Source organism: Enhydra lutris, unplaced genomic scaffold (genome assembly GCF_002288905.1).
Source record: "Enhydra lutris kenyoni isolate GAN:26980312 unplaced genomic scaffold, ASM228890v2 scaffoldscaffold1, whole genome shotgun sequence".
NCBI classification, from domain to species: domain Eukaryota; kingdom Metazoa; phylum Chordata; class Mammalia; order Carnivora; family Mustelidae; genus Enhydra; species Enhydra lutris.
Window position 1 is genome coordinate 76807966 of NW_019154085.1, and position 21762 is coordinate 76829727.

At 41.3% G+C, this 21762-nt stretch overlaps 1 pseudogene; it reads right to left on the minus strand.

Annotated features, from left to right (window-relative positions):
• Positions 1 to 20582: 20582 nt before the first annotated feature.
• LOC111140818 lies at positions 20583 to 21035 on the minus strand (annotated as a pseudogene).
• Positions 21036 to 21762: the final 727 nt, after the last annotated feature.

Sequence of the window (21762 nt, forward strand, 5' to 3'; positions counted from 1 at the left end):
GGCTCAATCCCAGGACCCTGGGATCATGACCTGAGCCGAAGGCAGAGGCTTTAACCCGCTGAGCCACCCAGGCGCCCCAGTTGGTTTCAGTCTTAAGCACCTTAGTATTTTCTTTCCTTCAAGTGATTTTCCTTTTGTCACTGAAGAATCTACTTTGACACCATGTTTAACTAGAGGAATTTAAGTGTTTATTGAAAGCTAATACTGCTGTACATGTTGGAAGTGGAAGAAACTTTGGTGTCTTAAAGAGCTCATCATAGGCTAATCGAGAAAAGGGATGTCCTAGGTACAGAGAGCTTTGGAGAGATGATGTGGCAGAAGACTTTTTTTTTTTTTTTTAAGATTTTATTTTTGAGAGAGAGCAAGCAAACAAGCATGGGCAGGGTGAGGTGGAGAGGGGCAGCTGAAGAGGGAAAGGAGGCTTCCCGCTGAGCAGGGAGCCCTGTGTGGGACTCCATCCCGGGACCCCAGGATCATGACCTGAGCTGAAGGCAGATGCCCTTCCTCCCCACTTTTTTTTTTTTTCTTTAACATTTTATTTATTTTGCAAAAGACTTTTCTTAATTGGTACAGCAGAATGGTTTATCAGAGATCCCTTCTTGCCCATTCAGATGATTCTAAGAAATTGAGCATTACCCCAGGTCAGCTTTGTGAATGTGATGGTCAGAGAAAGACATAGTAACACCAGTTCCTATTACCCTCACTTCTACGCTAGTCTCATGGTAAGACACTCTCAGTTCCAGCCTGCATCCCTTTGGATGAAGCCTTCCCTTGCCCAGGAAGTAGGGAATTTGAAGAGCAGGTTTCATTTCTAGAGAACCAAAGGGGCAGTGAACTAGGGCTCCCACCTTCCTGCTGCTCTTCAGACTTCCTGCTTCCCAAGGATCCATACTAAGACAGGGGGACCTTCCTGCTGCTCTTCTGACTTCCTGCTTCCCAAGGATCCATACCTAAGACAGGGGGCGCAGCTTAGCTTATTTTCACTGAAAACCTAGTCAGGCCTGATTCATCACTGGTTCAACCACTTAATTTTCTTAGAGTCAACAAATTGTTACAAGTTGCAGTTTTTTTTTTCCTGATTGAGTCTTTCTGGGACAGTACCTTTGCTGTGATTATTGCACATTTAAACCTAGCTATACTTAAAGATCTGAAATTAAATAGGGCATGACTCTTCTTTCTCAATGTCTTTTAGAGTATTTCACATATCCTATACGGGCTAATGGTTGCTGTCTCTTCTTCTTATTTCTGGAGGACATGTTTTCATGTTCTGTTCTCCTTTCCAGTTCTAATCTCTATTTTATTTGTTTGTTTAAAGGAAGCTCTACACTCAGTGTGGAGCTCAGTGTGAGGCTTGAACTCTCAACCCGGACAGAAAGACTTGAGCTGAGATCAGGAGTCAGATGCTCAACGGACTGCGCCCCTGCCCCCAGGTGCCCCTATTATCTTAATATATTGTTTAAATTTAGATAGCCACTGGTTCCTGTCCTTGTTTTATTCAGGCTCTCACAGTCATCCCTTATCTCTAGAAGCGACCCTCCTGTCCATACAAAGGACTCCTGGTCTCCTTCACACCCCTATCACTTTAATCTTACCAGAGTAAGCGCTTTATCAGGATACGCCTTGCTACTAAGACTAGTTCATATGGTTGCCCATTGTTTACAAAGTGCAAACTCCTAGAAGCTTTGCTTTTTGGTCAGGGACAGCCGTGTGCTCCTGTGATAAAGCCCGGTCCACTTTCAGTCCCAGCTTTTCGTAGTGAAATCCCAGAGCCACTCTGGCCAACGGCAGTGGTGCTATCTTCCACTTAAAAATATTTGCTCAGAGAAATAGCAATAGTGACTCATTGAGAACTCTCTTAATCCTCTTCCTCTTCAAGGCTTTCTGCTCGTAGAACTACAGCGCTTGATGCTCTGACATTTTTATAATTTCTTTTACAACTAGCAGTTCAGAGTATGGATGCCTGTAACCTTGTTGTGGGCCATGTTAAGTTTCAAGCCTCAGAAAAGGGATTGCTTAAGAGACATTGCTGGGCGCACCAGTATTTTAAATCTGAATTGATACACTTGGTGCTTCAAGACAGATGGTGCATTGCTTCTGTGCTAAGAGCATTTGGCAGTGCTGAAATTGAGCCTTCTGTTCCGTCCAGAATAATTCAGTGATGAGTGGGCAACTTTGTACATTTTTTTCTGCTGGATTTGAATATTTGGAAGTGTTTTAGCTTATATATTAACGGTAAGTGGCTTCCTCAGATGACGTTACAGGTGCAGGTAAGTACATAACCAACGGATAAGCCCTGTGTGTCAGTTTGGCATATGGCACCGCTTGTTTTTATTTTCATTACAGTGATTTGTTTCCAGTAAGATTAACAAGTATTTGGCCACATTTAAACACAGGCATATCAAACTTTGCAGATTTAAAGTTAACTGTTAGCTAGGCTAATATCAGTGAAGATCCAAAGGGAAGCTTCCCAAAGGATATGGACACGAGTTTAAAGGAGCAGAGGTTTTGAAGTCTCCTGTTGGTCATTGTCCCCGGTTTCATTTCATTCCCCTGGTTAACACCTCTTCTCAGGCCCCTTGCAGAGACGGCATTTCCTTATTTAAGGCCGGGCTGGAAGACTGCAATGAGAAACGTCTCTAAAGCCCTATATTTTGTTACTCAAAATTAGAAATCATTTGTATTCCTTTTGATGTGCAGCTTGTTAGAGCCTTCTTGGTGATTAGCTAGAAATGTACTTTTTCTTCTTCATGTGTTTTCAAAGTAGGGCTTATGTAACTCTGTGGTTATCCTTTGGGGAACACTGGGTGTTAAATATAGGATGCCAGAAGCCCACAAGATGACACACCAATGGGGATCTCTGAAGAAAAAGAGCCAAAGCACCCCTCTTCGGCACTAGGTTGTGGGTTATGATGTTGATGGAGAGCAGTGATAGTTGACTTAGGAGAAGGTCCTGTATGGTGAAGAAAACGCCAGACCATTCAAGCTTTGGGAAAAAGCATACACTTTTGAGATTGGGTCAAAAATGTTGTATTGCCTGCTCTCATAACACTGGAAGGATAACAAGATCAATAAAAATTTCTTCAGATTCTGCAGATCAGACTTGTCTCTGTTTTCTCTTCATTTCCTGGAAGTCAAGCCCACAAAGACTGGTGGATTCTGGTGGTGGGAATATTAGTATTAGTTCTATAGTGTTACTGTAAGTTCTTTTTCTAACATGAAATGTACTGTGCACACATTGTACACTGACCACTCCTCGAGATTTGTGTCACGTTACATACATACATACATTAGTCCACGGGGACTAATCTAGTAAATGGCCTGTTCTTGAGCAGCTACAGCATTGCACATGTCTGGAAGACTGTTCCTATCTATTACATAGTGGCATATGCATACTTTGGGAGCATGGAACTAGAAGAGTGACTGATGAGGACACTCCCCCCCCCCAAAAAAACATGCAAAATGACCAGTGACTTCTCTGAATATCACGGGACTCTGCTTATTCAGCACAGTAGGGTTAGTGACCTTAACTCCAAAGTTCGGGTCCTGCCCAGGAATCTTTAAAATAATTTCAAATATCATCAAATGAAATCTGAATTACACATATATGAGAGCGAGTTACCAAGGGTTGGAGCCTGACATATTTTGACACTTTCTCTTGAAAGAAATGAATATGGAGATCACAGCTTTCAAATTTTAGTTGTATTATCACTTACAGTAAATAGAAGTCATTGATTTATCACAACAGTTTGTGTGTGAGTAAAACACCCAATAATTTCAGTTGCAACTTGTGGGTCTTTAGGATACTGAACTCTAGAGCCATAAGTTTAATTAACCACCAGCCTGCAGGAGAGTAAGCTTTCAAATTCCTTTCTTACTGTCTTGTTTGTTTAAAAAAAATTTTTTTTTTACTTCTCTGGGCCTGAGTTTTCTCAATTATATGATTGAACAAAAAATAAGGAACAACACTGTGGATATATTATAGTGATTGGAAAAAATTGGTAAAACATGGCATAAGGAATCTGGAAAGACTTTTTAAGCAGTAAAGACAATTGCAAGTTGTATGAATAATTATATGTTTGAGTGCAGTATGAAGCTTCACTATCAGAACATTGTTTTTGCTTGTGCTAATAGGTTGTGTCATATCTTTTTTGTTGTTGTTTTTGTTTTTGTCTCTGGGCTTGGAAGATTGGAGTGTACTATTAATTCCCAAGAAGGACATAAGTGAGTATATTTCTTCTTTTAAGTTTAACAACACCAATGATGGGTACATATTTACTAGAGGGTGTTTGGTTATGATTAAGCAATGTAGCTGCCTTAAGATTCTTCTAGGATTTTTACATTTGGGAGCTGGTCTAGTCTAATCATTTCTAGATGATTCTTCTGATTCTCAGACATAAATGAAAGACTGAAGGAGTTAAAGAATTAAGCAGCATTCTGGGTGTTGTGGGAACAAACTCATGCACATTCTTCTCAAGAGGAAAATCACGCATTTCCTAATCCTTGAGGTTTATTTTAGTTCTGTGCTATTTCCTCCAGTCCGAAAGTAAGATGTTTTCTCTTCCTTTTCTTTTTCTTTCTTCCCTCCTTCCTCCCTGTCTCTGTCCCTCTCTCTTTTCTTTTCTTTTTTTCCTCTCTCCATTCCTTCCTTCCATCCTTCCTTCGTTCCTTCCTTCTCTTTCTTACTTTCTCTCCCCGCCCCCCACCAGAAGAGGTGTGGTGGTGGTAGAGGGTCTGTCAGAACCAGAGGCTAAAAACCCAGCAGTTAAAACAAAAAAATTAAAAATCTTTATTCTAGCTTCCAGAATGCCTCCTCTTCAACCTTCCCTATTTAATGAAATAATGAAGCCATTAAGTGGTCCTGTACAGAAGTCCCATCCAGTGGCTGAAGCTTGGTAGAAACAAAGACGAAGGCTTGTGTAGATTGAGCATTCAGTCCTTCCCACAATCACTAAAGGCGGGGGGGGAGACACAACATTTAAATGTAACTTGTCCTGTAGCTCACATAATGAGATGGTGACAATGTTCCAATGAGTGTTTGTGATCTTAATTTAAATAATCACATGTTAAACTTTGCAGGTGTCAAATTGTCTTTTTCCTAAAGCCACTCAACATTATTTCCTGTAGCCTCTGGAAAGGACAGAGAGGAAATAGAGCCACACTTCACTGAAGGTGCTAGACATTTGTGAAAGCCCAGGGCAATAGAAACATTTTATATATTTATTACAAAGTAAATGCAATATATTTAGATGAGCATGTTTAGATAAATTCTTAGTGTTAGGTGAAAAAGCTTACACATATATTTGCTTAAAGGAAATTTACCTGTGGATTTAATAAAATTCTCACCACAGAGAGGTACAGAAATTAATATTCAAGGGATCTAATGAAAAACCTGGAAAACTTAACTTCTTCCATGTTTCCCTTCCCATCACTTCTCCTCCCTAACCCTTCCCTGCACTCACTATAGAAAGAAAAGAGCAGGCGAACACACACTTGCTCTTTCAAACTGAGTCAGAGGAAGGGTTTTGGGGATATCTCACGACTGCAACGCTAACCAGCTCTTTGCCACCCTCTCCTATCATCCCCTGACTTTTCAGTATCTTGTGAACTGGACAGTGTTTTTAATTCAGTAACAAGCAAAATATAAATATATAAGAACTGTACCTTTATTTTTTAATTCATTTATATTTTTTCTTGATGCTTTGCATAAAGGCCAAAAAGAGCTTTTGGTTTCTCTATGGCCCCACTAGGACTGAGAAGTTAATTTGGGGTGTGCAAGCATCGCATCCCATCGTGCACCATAAATCTCCACTAGATGTCAGTGTGTCACTAAATGAAACTGGTTCAGCATGCTTTCCAGATCTGTTCTTGAAACACATCAGAAAGGAACTAATTTATGATTTGTAATCAGAATGATACAGAGAACTTTTAGTATACAGGTTAGTAATAAGTTATATTTGTCTTAGTCAATATTAATAAGTGAATTCTTTTATTTAAAAAATCCAGTACCTTTTATCTGAGGATTTCTTCCCTTGTATTCTCGTTTTGCCATCATATCCTCAAAGTGATAGAATGCAAATATTCGTTTCACATTTTCCAGTAGCATAAGCTGAAGTACATGAGGACAAACAGAATGATTGGCCCGAGATCACATAGTTGTCGTCTCACCCAGTCTACCTAAGTAGTGGTTAGGTGTGAAAGTGTATTTAGCTGCAGAATCCCTTTCTCTGCTGGTTGTATTCACTACCTTGCCTCTAAACCAAGCTCGAAAAGAGTAGAAAAGTGATCATTGTGGTTATTGGTTAGGTTAGTATGGGGATATCAGAGGTGTAATTTTACGATTGTGGCAAGATTGTACAAAGACAATGTGCTCAACAATCAAGACGGTAACAGCCTTATTTTACATATCCTGTTTTAGAGAGGATGAACTCAGATTAACGTGAGCCCATCTTCGTTCATGTATGCAAGTAAAGAAGGAAAGAAAGGCAGTTGTAATTTGGCCATCAAGTTTTAAGCCCTTGGGTATTTGGGGATTACAAGGCATAGTGTAGGTTTTACACTGTATAATTTCCTTAAAGAGGAATCTACATATAATCCTGTATATTAGTACTTAAATAGTGATCTTCCCTAAATTGTGTAAATACGCAGGTTATAACTATGTAAAAATTATGTTTGTGGATAAAGATTTTAAAAATCCACAGAAGAGATGTTAGGGTGGTGGATTTTTGGGTAAATTTAATCTTTCCCTTTATGTGGTAATATTGTTTTTATAATAAATAAAAATAGAGAAACAATGATTTCTCCTTTCCTGTCCATCTTGTAAAGATTTCTTGTGATCTCAACTTTAGAAAGGCTTGTTTCATATCGATGAGGTACATTGTAAACAATCAAAATTCAAGAAGATTTGATTTGGTTTGTTTACTTCAACTGTGTCAGTTAAATCAGAAATCAAGCTTAAACTGGCAGAAGTACAGGGTCATGTTTTCAAACCTAACTATGAATTTTAATTGAAAATAAATGACTGTCCAAATCCCAGCAGGCTGTTTGCTGTAGTATTTAGTGTGCTGTCAATGTTAACTAAATAGCGATGAAGAAGTGTTGAATAAATGTAGCTCTCCTCAGTCTATGTTTTCATTTTGAAAGGTGCAAGATTAGAAGAGTTACAGTAAGGTTAGAAAAATTTTCAAAATTAAAAATCACAATAGCTGCTGATTTTACATGCTTAGACCTATGTTCTGATTTAGAACTTATACATATCAGATCATACATGGATTTCAGATTGAAATATAAAGTAACTTGACATACGTGAAAGAAAACTTGTACTTTTATGTTACATCTCATTTCAAGTAATAACAGTAGTCAACATTGAATTATGTAAGAAGATTTCATGAACAGTAGTAAAACTTACACAAATGATCAATGATTATCAGTTGGAGAAGTGGGGCATGTGTATCCGAATCACTTAGAAAATTTAAACTATATGTTTTTCCCTGACACCAGCCCCATCCTATAACCAGGACATTTGGAAACCTGGATTTCCAGATGTGGTGCTGGGGTAGGTGTATGGAGGAAGCAAGAATGTGCAATTCCAGGACTTTTCAGGGTGCTGCCAAATACTGGTGCCTGTAGTATACGCATTTATTGGTGCAAAGTCACCCCACCCCAGGTGTATGCTCAGTTTAAATTAATTCTTGGGCCCTGGGAGCCACTAGATTGTTACTGGCCTAAAACACCGTGAATATGGGGCTCACAATCGTCTGGAGTTAGGAGATCGTTGGAATATATCTAGGTGATAGGTTAACAGAGGTGACTGGATTCCCAGTTGGGGTGAATTCTTTGTTTAACATAAAGGAAAGGAATGCAAGGAAGACCAAGACCCGCTCAGCCTACCTCCAGTCTGATCTGTGGCGTATCAAACCTGTAACTTCCACAAAACCTTTATTTTCTCTACTGGTCTCTCACTGTGCTTTGAATCCCACCATTAGAAGTTCATTCTTTGGTTTAACTTATAATCATCTCAGAAATCTTTTCTTTTTACTACTAATACTACAGGAATCAGTAGCACATTGAGTTGATCAGTGACTATACGCTAAAGCTCATGAGCTCAGAAGAATCACCCCCTATCCCCGACCACTCTGGTTAAGCAAGCTGTTGGGTAAATGGAGATTTTTGACAGGAGAGCATGAAACAAGCCCTGAGCGCCCCCAGCTACTGCTCAAGAGCCAGCAGGGCTGACTGGAACCTCCAGGAGAACGGAGGAGATGGGCTGTCAACTACAACGCAGAATCTGATTCCATAGGGCGGGGGCCGGAGATTCCGTCTGTCTAACACGCTCCCAGGTGACGTCCAAACTCCTTCACCTGCTTGTCTGTAGGGAGACCTATACCTCCGCCCGCAGCGGTCCGTTAGACCGGAAGTTCCTGCACTTGAGCGAGACCAGGAATCACGTGGGAAGGTTGCTGGCCCCTCCCACAGAGACTCTGCGCGAGTGAGGACGAGGAACTAGTCCGTCTAGCTTCTGAGGCCCAGAACAGATGTGGAGTCGCCGTGCTCGGGGTCACGCGCTCACAAGCCGTGTCTGCGACTCCGGGAGAGAGGCCAATACCCTACCATGTGCCACCATGTGCCGAGGTTCCGGGTTCTGGGTGCTTCCAGACATGCTGCCGAGGTGAGCCCGGCTTTCGTGTTTTTGCCAAAAACATACCAGCTAGGAGAGCTCGTCGTTCAAACTCTCATGATGGTTTTGGTTTTTGATTTTTGTCTTTGTAATCTTAGCCACACGCAGTAAGGTCACGGTTTTGTATTATTGCCTTGCATACTGAGTTACAGGAGGATAAAGAATAGAATTTCAGTAGGCACAGGACCTCAAAACTACGTCAGTCGCGGTTGCCTGAGCGTGGTCGGGAGAATTGCTTAAAATCCACACCTTGCTTCAGGATATTCGGGGGGGAGTTAGGAATGATACTGTTTTAATTATTTCAGGCTTTTCTTGGCAAAATCTCTTCGAAACTTCGATAGAAGTGTTTTAAGTATTCAACATTTTGAAAGTACTGGGGAAAAAAAGGTCTGTAGAGAAACTGCTGAGAAGTTTGTATCTCCTTAGAACAATGCTTATTCTAAAGTTAAAGGATAAGGATGAGGCTAAATATAAAAGTATTGTAACTTATTAAATAAGTTACCTTGAAAGGAATTTCAATCTTAATCATTATTGGGACGACTTAAAACACTAAACTGTTACTCAGATTTTTATTTTCCAACTAGCATTTCCCTTTCCATTTTAATCAGCTCTCTTCTTTAGTATCTTTGAATGTGCTATCACCATCATTACGAGAAATATGGTTACAGTTCTTTAAACTTTACATGGCAGTATTTGATAATAATTGTTTCAGCTTAAGAGTCATCAAAATTTAATTTGTTTCAAAGATTAAATATGGTAAGTATAATGTTCAAAAATACATTTTAAAACATGTTAAGGGAAATTTACTCCTTTCATTTATACATAGCCATTCTATTTGAACTATACAGTGTGCTGCGATTTGTGAAATCTCTTTCAGTGGGCATGAATTTAAGAACATTAGCTTTCCTTGTTGGTAATTTGTGAGACAACTGATAAATAATCAAGTATCCCGTGTCACAGCTGGGTATTACAATTGGAAATAGCTAAGAAACCCTGGTTTCATAACAACTTCTATATGAATCTATAATAATAAGATTCATCAAATATTGTGAGACGCTGGTGCTCAGCAGTGCTAATCAGAACAAATCCAAATCACATTTCTTTTCCTTCCTTCCTTACAGAAACCTATAGGTCATCGACTGTAGTGGATGGATTTCTTAAATAACTTTCAACGCTAAAAGTTCAGTTACTTCTGTACTGTTCTATTACTATAAAAGATTTTCACGTGGGAAACCCTCATCACCACACCAACCCACTTAGGCCAATTTTCTTTGTTATATTCTCTCCTATAACCAGGCTCTTTCCTTAGCAGAAATCACTTCAGTCTGTAGTTAGGCTATATTCCCATGTGCATCTATGTGCATCTACCCATGGCTGTAGATATTCCCCACCTGAGCGTCTAAAGCCCGTGAGCACAAGGACTGGGCCTTCTTTATCTTCACGGCGTGCTTGGGGCCTAGCATGGTGATAGCTCAAGAAATACTTACCAGTTATTTGCTATTCTAAGTGCCTCTCCACACCTGTGTAACAGATATTATTTCCCGAGGTCCTTGGCATTGGGGGCCAATCAAAATGTGTGTTAATAGTTACTTTGTCTCTTGGTTCCTCAGATTTCTCTCTAGTTAATAAAGGAGAGATGATTGCTTGGCAAGTCTCCCAACAGACTTTTGTTAAAATGTGACTCCTTTGGCTTTCTCTGCCTCATCTCCCAGGGCCAGCCTGAGAACTTACTGGCCATGGCTGTGGCCGCTGCCCCATCCCCCCTAGCACCTGCCCCTGTGCCCTGGGTGCCGGCCCTTCCCACAAAGGCTGCCTCCTCCATGGAGGTGGGAGCTCTCGAGGCATGCAGAGCCAGCTTTCTCTAGCATATCATGAAACCATACTTTTCTGTTTCCATTCCTGGTGAACTCAGCAGCCCCCTGGTGCTGGGGACTCTTGAAAATCACGTTGGTCTCCTCCTAGACGATAAATAGGCTCCTAGGAAACAGACTTGTCATTTCTGGACTCTGTGTCTAACCTGATGACTGTCATATTTTTGTACCTTTAATAAATTCTTGTGGATGAAGCATAATTGAGGGGGGTGTATTTTCTACTTCAGTGCTAGGAACTTGAGGCTTTGGCTTTGTTCCTTCTGGTAAAACTGAACACCCCCCGCACCCCGAGAGCCCGTCTTCAGAGGGGCTAGCTAATGAGGCACAGTGTTCGCGGTGCTTCTGAAGCTGTTTGAGGAGTTGTTTCTTACCATTCTCACCCAACCCAGCCTGAGCATTTTCTTCTTCCCCTTCCAGGGAGGTGTTTTCAGTCAGGCTGTGTCCTGCCTCGTGTGTCCCAAATCCTCTCCTGGGCTGGCCAAGTGTCTCTCATTCCCTGGCATAGTTTCCTGTGGGACAGGGGGTGGAGATTTTTGACTACAAAAGTGCTCTTTCATCTTAAAATGTGACATTAAGGAAATAGAAGCAAACGTTTTGCATCAAATTTATTTCTGCATTTGGTATTGTTGCTATTTGGCAAGGGTTGTAGATATAAAGTGTTCTAAGAGTTTTATGGGTTTAAAATAAAAAGATGTTAACCAGGTCTTACATTTGTACTATCCTGGTACATTTGCTCAGGATTAATTTCTTTTTGTTTTTAGTAGGACAACTTTGTTTTAGACCTTAGGAACATTGTTGGCTCTTCCACACCCTCATTTTCATCAAGATAGCACTTCCCTTTTCTCTATTCTTCTGGTATATTTTTCACCTTATAATTCACTTATCTGGACTAATTACATCCTTAGTTTTATGTTCAGGAAACAGAAAGAGTTGATAGCTTTTAACAAGATTGTGTCTCATTTTGCTACTTTATGAGAAGAAGACAAAGGTGATTAGTTAAAAGGAATTTCAGTATTACATGGTAAGACTGGCCATACATACAGTGTGGCAGTTAATAACATGGGCTCTCTACCTCATGCTAGCTGTTTAACCTTGGGTAAATTACTTGACCTCTCTGTGGTTTAAATATTTCATCTGTAACATGTATATAACAGTAGTACTTATTCCATGAGGATCGAATGAGCTACCATTCACCTGGCACATGGCAGGTTCTCCGTCAATGTCCGTTATGGTTTTTGAATGTACACAATATCAAATGGCTTCTGAGAGTCTTATTTGCAGAAAAGGCACCCTATTTCCCAGACATCCTGACTAGCCTTGCGCTCATGATTAACTGTACCTACTTCACCCCCTTATAGGAGGCTCGTTTCTTTAGTTCCCATACGCATTTCCAACCATAAATGAACTTTAAAAAATACTACTAAAGGATAATAAAGCAGTAGGTAACTTGTGTCCTAGAAAATCCTCCTTATGAATTTGCAGAAGCATCAGTGCTTCCACCAAAGTCCCAGAACACATTCTTGTAGTAACCTCATGAAGCTTTTATTAGGCAAATGCTTGAATAAATCTCTTAATCATTATAAAGTCCTGAATGTGTTTTAACCCAGTTGAAGAGTGCTCTTCTTGACCACACATGATGGACCAGTCCCTGGGGTTCACACCTGCTGCTTTTCTTTCCCTGCTAGTTTCAAGTTGGTTACTGCTGGTTGTATGACTATGCTGTCAATCATGGACATTGGAGCCTTCAAAACTTGGTTCCTGGAACAGGCAGCAGCAAGACCAAGGCAAGAAAATTCTTCTTGGGTTTTGTTTTTGTTTTTGTTTTTTACCATTACTTTATATTTTATGTAATTGTACTCTTTAATACCTAGATCTATCATCTATATATTGATTTCTGAACTTCACTTATTTAACAGATGTTTATGGATTTATTGGTTTCCTAACAATAGTTCTTGGCGTTCAGCTTTGAGTAACTATTTGCAGAAACCCAGGTAGGGTGGTAGAGTAGCTGTGCTTCAAGATAAATCATTTGAAATGTTTTTCATTCTTTTTTTTTAAAGATTTTTATTTGTTTATTGACAGAGATCACAAGTAGGCAGAGAGGCAGGCAGAGCGAGAGAGAGGAGGAAGCCGGCTCCCTGCTGAGCAGAGAGCCTGATGTGGGACTCCATCCCAAGACCCTGGGATCATGACCCGAACTGAAGGCAGAGGCTTTAACCCACTGAGCTACCCAGGTGCCCCTTTCACTCTTAAATTCGTAATACAGGTATTAGAAAGAAATCTTTTTCTCTGGAAATGTCTCTTGATTTCTTGTTGCCTGGATGTCTCCATTTCTAATTAGCATAGATGATCTTTAGATCTCAATTCCTTTTGTTAACATACACTCAAAGGAAAAGCCCTTTACTCAAATTGAAACAATGGTGTCGTTTATCTGGCCCAAGAGATCTGTGCAAGGGGAGATTCAGGTGTCTTTCCTAAGAGGTGAGCCCAGGGTAGGCAGGTAGTAGTCGTTGTTTTGCACAGGTAGCCCTAGGAGCCTCAAGAGGGCAGATGCAGGTACTGGTGACAGACATTAAGGATGACATTTATCTTCAGTACTCCACCAGAGCTTGTGTGAAAAGGTCACTCTGTAACCCCTTCAGAAGGGATCCAGATGAGGAAGGAGCTCCATCATAGGAATCCACGTGTAGAGAGAGAGAGAATCACAGCTTTGACTGTAGCACTGTGTGGCGCTCAGCTGCCTTGTGACCCTTGGGAAGCCCATGCAGCCCTGAGTGATCAAAGGCATTGTGACATTCTGACAGCATGAGACACCCCTCTCCTACAGAGGAATAGAAGGGGCAGAACATTCTAGATAAAGGAGGTGTCAGGGATAAAGGCCTGCTAGAGCAGGTGGCAGTCGATGAGGTTTTCAGGAAGAGAGCTGAGAGACCTGGTGACTAATTGGATAAGAAACTTGAAGGGGTGGATTTTTAAAAATGACCCTGAACCTGCTAGTTTGGAAGACTTACTATGTAGTCATACTGTCAGTCAAGAAAGGAAATGCTACTAAGAAAGGGAGTGAGAGAAAGTGTGCGCTCACTACTTCTGTGCCTTGTCCATATGAGATTTCTCTGATTCCTTAAAAAACCACAGTGCAGGGGCTCCTGGGTGGCTCAGTGGGTTAAAGCCTCTGCCTTCGGCTTAGGTCGTGGTCCCAGGGTCCTGGGATCGAGCCCTGCATCGGGCTCTCTGCTCAGCAGGGAGCCTGCTTCCTCCTCTCTCTCTCTGCCTGCCTCTCTGCCTACTTGTGATCTCTGTCTGTCAAATAAATAAATAAAATCTTAAAAAAAAAAAAAACACAGTGCAAGAGATTTTATTGAGCTGAATTTGTTCAAGGTGGCAACGCTAAAGTGGCAGAATCCGGATTCATACTCAGGGCCCTATAACTGCTAAGCCATGGCCTTTTGTGATACCATAACAAAGAACACAAGCTACCCTATCTTAGAGAGGATGCTCCTTATGCTTCTTGTACCGAGTCCCAATTCTAAGAATGATCCTATGGACTGAAATGCCAGGAAACCCATCATACTTTCTCAGTTTGCATCAAATGCTATTTAATTGAAGAGAAACTTATCCATACAATCAAATCACTAAAAATACAGCACCGACATTCTTCCTTCCCTAGTGCAGCACACTGTCTCTGACCTGATGAACTGCCTCAGAGCCCAGATTGGCTCAGATCCAGAATGATACTGGGATGGAGAGGGGAGACCCAGCAACATTATTTCCATTTCTCATTATAGAGAGCATAGGACCTATGTTATCCAAGATCCAAAGCAGTGTTTCTTTAAAGTGTGGTCCCACAACTCATCTGGCTGGAGAGCTGATCTGTGGGTGCTTGGGCCCCACTCCAAAGGTACTCTTAACAGAAATTACTGCTGAGTGGCCCAAGAATCTGCATTTTAATAATGTCCGATAGGATTTTCATGTACACTAACGTTTAAAACCACTGGTCAAGAAGTTTGTAGATAGGCCATTGTTGGAATATAGTGTCATTGACTGGATGCATTCCTCCTAGGGTAACAGAAAAGAACATGCCTTTAGAAATGTTTTTCTATGACCACCTATCATTCATTTTTTTAAAAATTTTGTTTATTTGAGAGAGAGAGCATGAGGGTAGGGGATGGGTTAGAGAGAGAGGGAGAAGCAGACTCCCTGCTGAGCAGGGAGCCCCATGTGGGGCTTGATCCCGGGACCCTGAGATCATGATCTGAGCTGCAGAGAGATGCTTAACCAACTGAGTCACCCAGGCACCCCTCATTCATTTTCTTATAGACATCCTGAGATAGATTGGAACACAAAAAGTCCTCCTTTTTATTTGTTTATGATCATTGCTACAGTCAAGATACCTACAGTATAGCAACAGTTTCTAAAAAGATGTCTTGGGGTGCCTGGGTGGCTCAGTCACTTAAGTGTCTGCCTGGGATCAAGCCCCAGGTCTGGATCCCTGCTCAGCGGGGAGTCTGCTTCTCTCTCTCCCCCCCACCTCTCCACCCCTGCTTATGCTCTCTCTCTCACTCACTCTTTCTCTCAAATAAAGAAAATCTTTAAAAAAAAAAATTTAAAAAGATGTCTCTTGCTGGTTAAAAGGTTATGTATTTTAGTGAGGAGGTATATCATATTGTGTTGAGTTTTCATGGTGTGATTTAATTTCTGTAGTTGTAATCTGCAGTGGTTTTTGTTGGAGTTAGCCAAGAATATTTTCCCCCCAACTAATGCTCTATTACAGTGCTGTGCAGTGCTACCCCAATATAATGTTCAGCCAATGCCCCTGGAAGCAAAATATGTCTCTAGGGAACACAACGTGCCACCAGCACTCTGATTACTTGAACAGTATCATAGGGCGCCAAAAGCGACCCAGAAAATGCAAAGCAAAGTGTTTCTGTGAACAGCTTTGTGGCTCCAGAATTCCATTATTTCTGTATTTATAGAGTGATCAATAAAACAATTTGATGCACCTATCCATGTTATTATAGGTATGAGATGTTGATTGAGGACCCTCAGCCAAAAACATGTTGTACGCAGAGAACTATACTTAGTACTAGTAGGGAGTCCTTTCCAAGAGGTACTTCACTGAGCATCTAATCAATACACACAGTAGATTCGCTCTACTCACCAGGGGAGCCAAAGTCCTACTTTTCCCAAATAGTACATTTTGTTCTTTGTGATTATGATGGTTAATTTGGAAGTATTAGCCAAAGCAATGTGACATGGAATTGGTATAAAATCTCAAATGAGAGCTAACCTGATTTTATGCTTCATGAATAGTTTTTGCTTAAAACATACAGCTGAAAATTAGAAAAACTTGGACAAGTTGACGTTTGTCTGTACAACATTAAACAATTACAGGTTACCCTGTTAATGGGTTATTTTTACTGGATTTCCTGCCCCATCTCTGCAGTGGTCTAGAGACTAAGGTATATGATTATGAAAAGACAAGGGTTGATCATCAAATGAATGATACACACAGAAGTACTGAAGACAGTAAAGTGAGGGGTAGGAGTGGCGATAGAGGCTCTGTTGGATTACTAAGAAGGCTGAAGTGAAGAAGGGACCATTGAGCTGAAACTTACTTAAAAATTAAGTAAGGAGAAGACAATGAGTGTAAGACCTCTAACAATAAAAACGGTGCATTTGATAGGTGATGTACTGAGAAATAGTTGTAGGAGAACAGTTGCATTGAGAAGGAGTGAGAAATACGTCTGGAAAAGTGTATTTTTTTTTTTTAAATTAGAAAGAGAGAGAGCCCCTGAGTAGGAGGAAGGATAGAGGGAGAGGGAATGAGAGGATCTAAAGCTGACTCCTCACCCAGCATGGAGCCCAATGAGGGGTTTGATCTCATGACCTTGATATCATGACCTGAGCCGAAATCAAGAGTCAGATGCTTAACCAACTGAGCCACCCAGGTGCCCCTGGAAAAGTGAATTCTTAAAAACTAGTAGTTTCCTTGAGACTTACGGGGCACATCCAACACCTTCTACCCCGGGGTCTTCAAAATACATGCTCCTGAGAATAAAAGTACCAGTGTACAGAGGGAAGCCCCTCTCAACATCCATGAGCTTACGTTCCTCCCACAAAGGTTGAGAGGGGCCACAGGGCAGATAGGGACTTGCGGTACCCCGGTCTCCAGCATGCTATGAAGGCGCACGTGTTCGTTGTGTCTTCTTTTTTTTTTTTTTTTTTTTTTTTAAAGATTATTTATTTATTTATTTGACAGAGATCACAAGTAGGCAGAGAGAGAGAGAGAGGAGGAAGCAGGCTCCCGGCTGAGCAGAGAGACCGATGTGGGGCTCCATCCCAGGACTCTGGGATCATGACCTGAGCCAAAGGCAGAGGCTTAACCCACTGAGCCACCCAGGCGCCCCTCGTTGTGTCTTCTGACAGTATCAACTTTATTTGATCACAAGGCAAAGTTAACATCATTGTAAAGCAGGTTCAATATTTCCAACTCAATGACATTTCAGTATGCCTATTTATTTAGTAAGTAAGCAAGTAACCTGTACACCCATTGTGGGGTCAAACTCAAAACCCCAAGGTCAAGAGTTGACGCTCTTCTGCCTGAGCCCCCCTCACTACACATCTAAATTGGCTTCCTACCCATCACAGAAAGCAAAGCTCAATACAAAGTCACATAACAAACAGGGTAGAGCAAGGGCTAGGAAGTTAACCAAATGTGAAGTGGGTCCCTGCGTGCATGGTGGAGGTGAGGCCTCAGTTCTGCGTCCTGGACGGCTCTCACACTTACTGCTGCTTCTGTTCAAGCCGTGGAGGGTCTCTTCTGCTCAGAGATCACTTGGGCGGAGCCCCCAGTGGCAGTTGCCTTTCTGATGTGGTCGGAAGTGAAAGGATCCGCATCTGGAGAGTCTGACAGTGTGCTGCAGAAGTTCTCCCTCTTTGAAGGAGTTTTGTCAGTCTTGGGCCTTTGCAGGCCTCTTGTGGTTCTGTGCGTTGTTCTGGGCATCTTCAACCTGGGCTGGTTTTGGAAATATCTGGTCTTAGCCGCAATGCTCTTGGCAGCCTGCACCGATGCCTGACATGAGTGACACCATCTTGCTATCTATAGCAGCAAAGCAAATCCCCTAAAGTTGCACAGTCCCTATCAGGCATTCCCTCTCTGGTCACGCTACCACCCGAGGGCTTTGCTGACTCCTCTCACCTCCTCCCAGGTTTTTCCCATCTTGCTGATTTCCTCTTCCTCCTTCACTCTGACCTTTCCTCATTCCACTGAGAGGGGAAAAAAAACAAGAAATCTCTCCCTTTGAGCTTCCCTGTCCTCACGCCGTGTTGCCGGCTAACACCGTGCTGTATGCCAAGGTGGGAACAACCACACAAGCACATTTTCCTGAATAAAGACAGTCTCTCCTGAGGAGAAATTCTGATGCCAGCTATTAAAGTCCTACAAAAAAATTAACCTCATTATACCTACAATGACAAATGAGGATTATAACAAAATGTATTTTTTCCTCTTCCTCCTCACCTTCTCCTGTACCTCAAGCTCTCTGCCTCCACTAACTTGTACACTCTTCCTACTTTCTTTTTCTAGGTGGCAGTCTTTTTATTTTGGGTGATCGGGGTCCTCTCTCTGTCTCCCTCCTTCCTTCCTTCTCTCTCTCCTCTTCCCCTTTCCTGTCTCCCTTCTCTCTGTGGTGCTGAGAAGAGAGCTATGAAATTCCCCCTGCCAGCAAAAGTCACTTAAGACTCGGTGTCCTTTAAAGTGGTCCCTGGAAGCAGCTAATATTCATTACTTATTAATGACTTCTTGCCCAACATGATGTGAGTTTTATATTCACAAGCATCCTCTTATTTAATCATTTCTATAATCATGCGAGAGAGGTATAATTATCCCCATCTGAATATATGTGAGAACACAAGATGGAACCCAAATGGGAAAATGGTTCTAAGACAGTACAGCAAAATCAAGGCAAAATAAGGATTTGAAACCCACTGTCTCCAGGCATTTGAAAGTAAGTTCATATGATTCCTAACGACTTTCTACTATTTCAGCTTCTCTTCCAATTTTTTTCCTCGGTCTTTTGCCCGAGTGAAGGAAGAATTGTAGCTGTGTGAATGTGAGCATAACCACCAGCATGTCATCTCTGGAATTACTATTAAAATTTAAATCCTTGAACAAACATGCCTCATATTAATGATCCTTTTTATGCATTTTTCTGCACCAAAATCACACAAAGCACCTAACCAGTTTATCTTTGCTTTTCCCTTTTCTAAGGCTTTCCTAGAGTGTATCTTCTGTTACTCAGTTCAGACTTCTTCCTCTCAGCTTTCACATCTATTCTCAATATATCTTTAAAAAACTATAGTATTAGGTCCTCCAGAGAAACAGAACCAATATGATGTAGGGAAACACACAGATAGATCAAAAACAAGAAAGGTTTATGTTAAGGAATTAGCTCACATGATTTTAGGGGGGGTAGCAAAGGCAAAATCTGCCAAGGAGGCTGGCAGGCTGGAGACCCAGGAAGGAAGTGTCTTTTCTGGGGATCTCATCCTATTTTCTCTTAAGATCTTCAACTGATTGAATGTTTTCTCTGAAGATTTTCAACCTACGGGGCATCTGGATGGCTCAGTGGGTTAAAGCCTCTGCCTTCAGTTCAGGTCATGATCTCGGGGTCCTGGGATCGAGCCCCTCTCTGCTCAGTGGGGAGCCTGCTTCCTCCTCTCTCTCTGCCTGCCTCATTGCATACTTGTGATCTCTATCAAATAAATAAATAAATCTTAAAAAAAATTTTTTTTAACCTCCATTATGGAGGGTTATTTGCTTGACTCAAAGTCTACTGACTTAAATATTAGGCCCATCTGACAAATTTCTTCACAGAAGCATCTAGAATACTGTTGAACCAATTAGCTGGGTACTGTGGCCTCACCAAGTTGACACATAAAATTAACCACAACAAGCTACTTACCCCTGAGCTGCTGCTTTTACTCGGGTTACAGAAAAAAAAAAAAGAAGAAGAAGAAGAAAAAAAGTAGAAAAAAGAAAAAAGTCCTGAAACATCCACACCAGATTCATCACGACGAGAGAGGATTTGTCACCTTGGGCAGTGGGGAAGGGGGAGAGACTTACTTTTTTGGTAGTATCATTCTGCATTGCTCGTTTTTTTTTTTAAGAATGCATTGGGATTAACATTAGTTATATTTTCAAATTAGTTTTGAGTCAAAATAACGCATACATATCGTTAAGATAAAATAATACTACAAAGCTAATGGGGAATTTCATAGGCCTCTGTTCTACCCCCCCACCCCATTACTGGTTCTCACAGACATTGACTTTTAACTCTTTCGTTCTGGTTTTGAACTCTGTTTCCAATAACACATTTATACTGCTATTTCTTGGCTTTCCAGTTTGAGACATTATCTCCTGACAGGACGTTCTATCGTGGAACATGGAGTTTACCGTCACCCTCCCGCAGGCCCTCTCCGGGTTTCCCTCATTTCATTCTCCCAGACCACGTCACATTTGGCTTAACTATCTCTTCAGTGTTACAGTATTATGGCAGCTTAAGTCTTCCACAGCAAAGCACTATAATAGTGTATGATTACATTTCCTTTCTTATACAACTTTTCTCCCCTGAGAATTCCCTAATTGTATATAGTTTACTTTTCTGTGTTCTTACTGTTAACTCATTTTCGAACTGTTCGGTAGATCTCTAAAACTCTTTCTAGAATTTAGCACGTAGCTAACAGATCAGTTTCCATTCTCCCTTCAAAATCCACACTCCTGGACTCTGTCTTCCATTCTAGTCTGAATCATATACTACTTTTCATTTAATAATTTCTTCCTCATTCATTTTATCTGAATTAGTTTTCTGGAACTCTTATTAATGGATATGGGAACTCCTCTTTTGTTTGTTTTGTTTTGTTATTTCTTTTCTGTTAATTTCAGGGTTTTTCTGTTTGTTTTTTTCTTTTCTTTTTTTTCTTTTCTTTTTTTAGAAATGCACTTGTTATCATTTAATGAACCTCCCTCCAATGGGGCTTCAGCTACCAGGACACAGTGCATCCTCCCCTCCACACAAACACACACCCCTAATCTTCTCAGCTCTTCTTCTGAAGAATGTGGCCTTCATGACTACAGGCTGTTTGGGGAGCCATCTCTCCCCTAAAACTCTGCAGTAGCCTGATCACACCACCTCGGTGATAGGTGCAGCTCCAGTCTTGGTTTTGGCAGCATTTACCTGCATCTCTCTGCTGACTGAGGGCCACAGTTTATCAAGGTTGGCAGTTTGGCAGATGCTCTGGTTCCTCTTTCAGTGGTAATGACTCATACTGGCTTTTCTAAAGTAAACCTGGTGATAGTCATTGAAGTTGACCCTGTGGTGACGCCTGCCACCAACATTACCCCGGCCTGCTTGGTGCTTCCTGTGTTTGCCAATGAGTCCCTGGCTCATGTTGCCCCGACGTTTCCAGGTCTTCCTCAGTCGGAATGGCATGTCGGGATCCCAGAGGCAAAGCTGTTTTTATTTTCCGAGAGTCTTCCACATTACCTCCCGATTATTGTTGAATCTTTTATATCTGTTATATTTTTTAGTTTTCAGGAGCTCTTTATTACTCTGTATGTTCCTTTCTTTTTCTGGTATCCTCTTCATGAATGCACTGTCTTCTCTCTCTCCTTGCATTCTTCTTACTGCAGTGCTTACTGCCCTGTCCTGATTCTTCAAAACTCTACCATTCCCGTTTATTTGCTTTAGTTTCTGTCTTTCACATCAGAAGCTTTCCTTAAATGCCTCATGCTTCTTGACTCTTCATATTTAAGAGTCAGTCACTAAAAAGCTGATGGAAAATTTTTTCGTGTGTGGTTGTGCTTCTTGACGGTGTGGGTTTCACCAGAGGATGATCAGGATTTTCAATGGTAAAAACTGGTGAAAGGGCCAGTATATGTAGGATTTTTCTTTTGGATTTAGTTTACTAATCGAAAGAACCTTCCAGTTCAGTGTAGGAGGATAATCTTGCTTGCCAGCATCTGAGTACAGAGGAGCATGGTGATGTTGGGGGTGGGGTGAGGAATGGACTATTGCTGCTGTTGTTAGGCAAATATCTTATTTAGTATCCCTATTTTCCATAGATATCTCACCCTTTCTTTAGTTGTTGTTGTCCTGGATGCACTTACAGTATGTGAATAGTGGAAGGTTTATACAGGGTGGTGGTGGTGGGAGTCTA